This window comes from Temnothorax longispinosus, chromosome 5, assembly GCF_030848805.1.
Source record: "Temnothorax longispinosus isolate EJ_2023e chromosome 5, Tlon_JGU_v1, whole genome shotgun sequence".
Taxonomy (NCBI): domain Eukaryota; kingdom Metazoa; phylum Arthropoda; class Insecta; order Hymenoptera; family Formicidae; genus Temnothorax; species Temnothorax longispinosus.
The window spans coordinates 9,136,687-9,142,840 of NC_092362.1; the positions used below are offsets into that span (position 1 = coordinate 9,136,687).

A 6,154-nucleotide genomic window follows, 5' to 3' on the forward strand; every position below is an offset into this window, starting at 1 on the left:
CCACATAGTGCGCTCCGTAGTTTTCGGTGTCTACGTGTATTAATACCTTGAATTCGATGTCCACGTGTCCCAGGTTGCCGATGACAAGATCCAGATAGTGCGCTTCATAGTTTTCGGTGTCCAGTTGTAATCGTACGTTGAATTCGATGTCTAGGTGTCCCAGGTTGCCGATGACGAGGTCCACATAGTGCGCTTCGTAGTTTTCGGTGTCTACGTGTATTAATACCTTGAATTCGATGTCCACGTGTCCCAGGTTGCCGATGACGAGATCCAGATAGTGCGCTTCATAGTTTGCGATGTCCAGGTGTAATCGTACGTTGAATTCGATGTGTAGGTGTCCCAGGTTGCCGATGACAAGGTCCACATAGTGCGCTCCGAAGTTTTTGGTGTCTACGTGTATTAATACCTTGAATTTGATGTCCACGTGTCCCAGGTTGCTGATGACGGGATCCAGATAATGCGCTTCATAGTTTTCGGTGTCCAGGTGTAATCGTACGTTGAATTCGATGTCTAGGTGTCCCAGGTTAGCGATGACGAGGTCCACATAATGCGCTTCGTAGTTTTCGGTGTCCAGGTGTAATAATACGTTGAATGCAATGTCTAGGTGTCCCAGGGTGCTAATGACAATGTCTAGATAGTAAGCTCCGTAGTTTTTGGTGTCTACGTGTATTAATACCTTGAATTCGATGTCTAGGTGTCCCAGGTTGCCGATGACGAAGTCCACATAGTGCGCTCCGTAGTTGTCGGTGTCTACGTGTATTAATATCTTAAAATTGATGTCTAGGTGTCCCAGGTTGCTGATGACGAGGTCCAGATAGCGCGCTCCGTAGTTTTCGGTGTCTAGATGTAATAATACCTCGAATTCGATGTCTACGTGTCCCAGGTTGCCGATGACGAGGTCCACATAGTGCGCTTCGTAGTTTTTGGTGTCTAAATGTATTAATAACTTTAAATCTGAATGTAGGACACGTAGATATCGAATTCGAGGTATTAATACACGTAGACACCGAAAACTACGGAGCGCACTATGTAGACCTCGTCATCGGCAACGTGGGACACCTAGACATCGAATTCAACGTATTATTACACCTGGACACCGAAAACTATAGAACGCACTATCTGGAACCCGTCATCGGCAACCTGGAACACGTAGACATCGAATTCAAGATATTAATACACCTGGATACCGAAAACTATGAAGCGCACTATGTGGACCTCGTCATCGGCAACCTGGGACACCTAGACATCGAATTCAAGCTTGATTCATAAGAATCGACTTAAAAATTCCCTAGCGGCAGAATTAAAATTATGTCGACATAATAAAAATTCGCTGAATTAAAATTATGTCTAGACATAATAAAAATTGGACGAATTAAAATTATGTCTAAACATAATAAAAATTGGATGAATTAAAATTGTCTTGACATAATAAAAATTCGATGAATTAAAATTATGTCTGACAAAAATAATTCCGCATTTTTATTATGTGTATACACATAATTTTAATTCGTACAATTTTTATTATGTGTACACATAATTTGTTTTCGAATGAACGTAAAACGTATTTGTTATAATATTCATTATTGAAAATTAATATGCGCGACAAAAGCGTATATCATTAATTATGTTATTATTTATTATATATATTTCTATCCATATATTTTCAGTATTATTGTTACATTAGAAAAATTATTGGCATTTAGGATACGAATCTTTTTCTGTTAGTTTGTAAGTTTCATGATTAAAAAGATCATGTCGTATTATTAACATATACCTAAGATTTATAGAATCGTTATTAATTTTATTATATATCTCAATTGCGCGAATCTCAAATATGTTTTGTAAAAATATTGAGAGACGTCGACGTTAGTAGAAATATCTTAATATAATATTTTCACATTTCAACTTTGCGTCGCAATATTTCCGCTCGTAGGGCACGTAACGGAAAAATAAAAACACGGCCTTTGGCCAACTCGAACGTGAGTACCCCATACGTACAAGAGTAAAGTACCAGTTAAAATACAGATAGCGAATTGGTTTTAGTCTTATAATGTTTCACAATTTATTATTTTTGGAAAAAATTGATAAAAAATAATTTTTACAAGCAACATAATATAGATGCATATTTTACATAAAAGCAATGTCCGGCAATGTATATATTATATATATTAACAACTTCAGACACATTTCTTTATAAAGTGTAATTTTTTTCTGTTAAGATTAAGACGCGTAACACTACAAAAAGGCGTGATATCCGTACAAAATTACCTTTTTCAAAAAAAAGGTAAAAAAAGGCGCCAAGTACACGCATAGTAGTGGATATGTATTATGCTGTTACCTCGAAAAAAAACAAAGTGGTAGTATTATACCTCGAAATAACACCCTGTACATACTGTTTATAAAATGCGTAATACTACAAAAAGGCGTGATATCCGTACAAAATTACTTTTTTTAAAAAAAAGGTAAAGAAAGGCGCCAAGTACACGCATAGTAGTGTATATATTGTTACCTTGAAAAAAAAACAATTAGTATTATAGTATTATACCTCAAAAAAATCTAAGTAACAAGTGGTAGACGTAATCTTTGTATCTTGAAAAATCTCGAAAAAACCTAAACAGTAGTATCTTTGCCTCGAAAAAAAACAAAATGGTAGTATTATACCTCGAAAAAACCTAAGTAACAAGTGGTAGACGTAATCTTTGTATCTCCAAAAATCTCGAAAGAACCTAAGCAGTAGTATTTTTATTTCCAAAAAATTATAACTCAAGTGATACACATCACAAAATTACGTTACCTTATCAAAAATGAGTCGCGCTTCAAGTGATCTATTATTACAATTACAAAAAAGAAATGATATCTCTTTTTAAATTACAGCGCCAATTACAGAGAACATATTTTTCGAGATACAAAGATTACGTCTACCACTTGTTACTTAGACTTTTTCGAGGTATAATATTACTACTGCTTTTCTTCGATTAGAATAAAAGATTGAATCATGAAGAATTACACAGAAGTAACAGTACAAAATACAAATATTTTATTAAAATATTTAAACCCAACAAGGAAATACAAGGTATTTAAATACAAAGTTTATATATGTATTTTAAAAGATTTAATCGCATCGCAAAAAATTACAGAGGTAACAGTACAAAAAATAAAAATATTTTATTAAAATACATAAATTTTTCTTGTCAAAAAACTTGGCGCTGCTAGAGAGAGAAAGAGAGAGAGACCTTTTATCCTATACTTAATCATAAGCCGCATTATTCGAGAGAGAGAGAGAGAGAAACCTTTTACAAATGTAAATATTACTTATTCTATACTTATTCTATACTTATTCTATACTTATTTTATACTTAATTCTAATCGCTTTAAAAATATAGACTTATCCTAACTTATCCTATACTTAATCATAAGCCGTATGTTTCACCGTTACACACACACACACACACATACACACACACACACACACACACACACACACACACACACACACACACATCACCTATATTCACTCGCTCGCACATACACAACAGGCTGACCTAATTTTGAGGTCTAGCAGCGCCAAGTTTTTTGACAAGAAAAATTTATGTATTTTAATAAAATATTTTTATTTTTTGTACTGTTACCTCTGTAATTTTTTGCGATGCGATTAAATCTTTTAAAATACATATATAAACTTTGTATTTAAATACCTTGTATTTCTTTGTTGGGTTTAAATATTTTAATAAAATATTTGTATTTTGTACTGTTACTTCTGTGTAATTCTTCATGATTCAATCTTTTATTCTAATCGAAGAAAAGCAGTAGTAATATTATACCTCGAAAAAGTCTAAGTAACAAGTGGTAGACGTAATCTTTGTATCTCGAAAAATATGTTTTCTGTAATTGGCGCTGTAATTTAAAAAGAGATATCATTTCTTTTTTGTAATTGTAATAATAGATCACTTGAAGCGCGACTCATTTTTGATAAGGTAACGTAATTTTGTGATGTGTATCACTTGAGTTATAATTTTTTGGAAATAAAAATACTATTGCTTAGGTTTTTTCGAGATTTTTGGAGATACAAAGATTACGTCTACCACTTGTTACTTAGGTTTTTTCGAGGTATAATACTACCATTTTGTTTTTTTTTCGAGGTCTTATATTACCGCACCATTATACGTTTTACTGCAACTGTAACTGATTTTATTGTAACTAAGGTAAATATACTAAATGATAAAACTTATGGGTAAATCTGAAGAATAGTGGCCTCCTCACCGATTTCGTTCAACTTGGGCTTAATTGACGCGTTTTTGCACGAAACGACCGAATCTGGCAGAAAAAAGTGTCGCTCTGCCCCGCGAAGCGAGATATTAACGGTTAAAGTTGACAGGAATCAGGTTATGATTCCTGTCATACCGACGAGCTGTAGCGACTACTGGCGACTACGAACATGCCCTGTGGCCACATGCGCATGCTCAGTGGCCGCACGCGCATGTAAAACTGCGCCAATTTTAAATGAATTAATCGTGCAGAATAACCCAAGCATCTCGATTCAAGCAGTTAGGTCTCACGCTGGGAGTTTCATTAGTTTAATTATGCGTGGGAAGCACACACACACACACACACACACACGGAGGGGGCTGCAAGGGGGGGCCTTCGGCCTCTTTCTTCCCCGCACCCACCCCGTCGGTAGGCAGCGTGGACCTCGCTTTACAACATAAAGTACATGCTAAGTTGTAAAACGAAATTATAAAGTACATGCATGGGGGAGGGTGCAGGGGAGAAAAGCCTTTCTGTTCACGTGCGCTCACGCATGTAAGCCCCCTTGCACCCCTCCATGCATGTGCTTTATAATTTCGCTTTACAACTTAGCATGTACTTTATGTTGTAAAGCGAGGTCCACGCTGCCTACCGACGGGATGGGTGCGGGGGAGGGGGGGGCCGAAGGCCCTCCCTCGCACCCCCCTGTGTGTGTGTGTGTGTGTGTGTGTGTGCTTCCCACGCATAATTAAACTAATGAAACTCCAGCGTGAGACCTAACTGCTTGAATCGAGATGCTTATTTACATGTACTTTTCATATACCAACTATTCTCTGCTTTAACAAATTATTTCTGTTACAAATATTAAGCGTTTAAGTTAACGAAACATAAATAATTTGTTAAAGCAGAGAATAGTTGGTATATGAAAAGTACACATAAATATTTACTTTTCATATATCAACTATTCTCTGCTTTAACAAATTATTTATGTTACAGATATTAAGTGTTGAAGTTAACGAAACAGAAATAAAATTGTTAAAGCAGAGAATAGTTGGTATATGAAAAGTTCATATTTACATGTACTTTTCATATACCAACTATTCTCTGCTTTAACAAATTATTTCTGTTACAGTTATTAAGCGTTTAAGTTAACAAAACATAAATAATTTGTTAAAGCAGAAAATAGTTGGTATGTGAAAAGTACATACACATAAATATGTACTTACCAAGCAGACAGTTGTCACGTGACCTTCTTTTGCATGCGCGTGCGGCTACGGAGCATGCGCATGTGGCCACGGGCATGTTCGTGGTCGCTACCAGTCGCTACATTGCGTCGGTATGACGGGTTTCATAACCTGATAGTCGTCAACTTTAACCGTTAATATCTCGCTTTGCGGGGCAGAGCGACACTATTTTCTGCCAGATTCGGTCGTTTCGTGCAAAAACGCGTCGATTAAGCCAAGTTGAACGAAATCGGTGAGGAGGCCACTATTCTTCAGATTTACCAACTTATGAAGCAATATCACAATGTTGGCATGTTATTTTAATGTATGTAATATTGCGATTAGGCACGAGGAAAGAGCGGGCCTCTGTTCACATTTGACGTTCACGATGATATTCGTATTATGCACGATGCTTCTGTCGAAACCGAGGAATCACATGTCGGAAAAGTTTTACTTAGGTATTTATTATTAAAAGAATACTTTGTATAATTCTCTTTTATGTTATTTTTTTATTTTTTCCATTAGATCATGGTACGAGAGGAACAAACACATTTTTCCAGCGAGTAGATGGAAACCTTTTGATCCAACGAAAAGTTACGACAAGTATACAGTGTCGGATAAAAATAGGAAGAAAGCTAAAATCTGATCTTAGATTCAACGAATTGTCCAATTTTGTTTAAAGGATT

General features: G+C 35.8%; 1 long non-coding RNA gene across 1 annotated transcript; it reads left to right on the plus strand.

Annotated features, from left to right (window-relative positions):
• Positions 1-3,901: 3,901 nt before the first annotated feature.
• Positions 3,902-6,144, plus strand: LOC139813212 (uncharacterized). Its single transcript, XR_011732077.1, has 3 exons — positions 3,902-4,202; positions 5,814-5,926; positions 5,994-6,144. It is a non-coding gene; the product is annotated as an uncharacterized lncRNA (long non-coding RNA).
• The last annotated feature ends 10 nt before the right edge of the window (positions 6,145-6,154 follow it).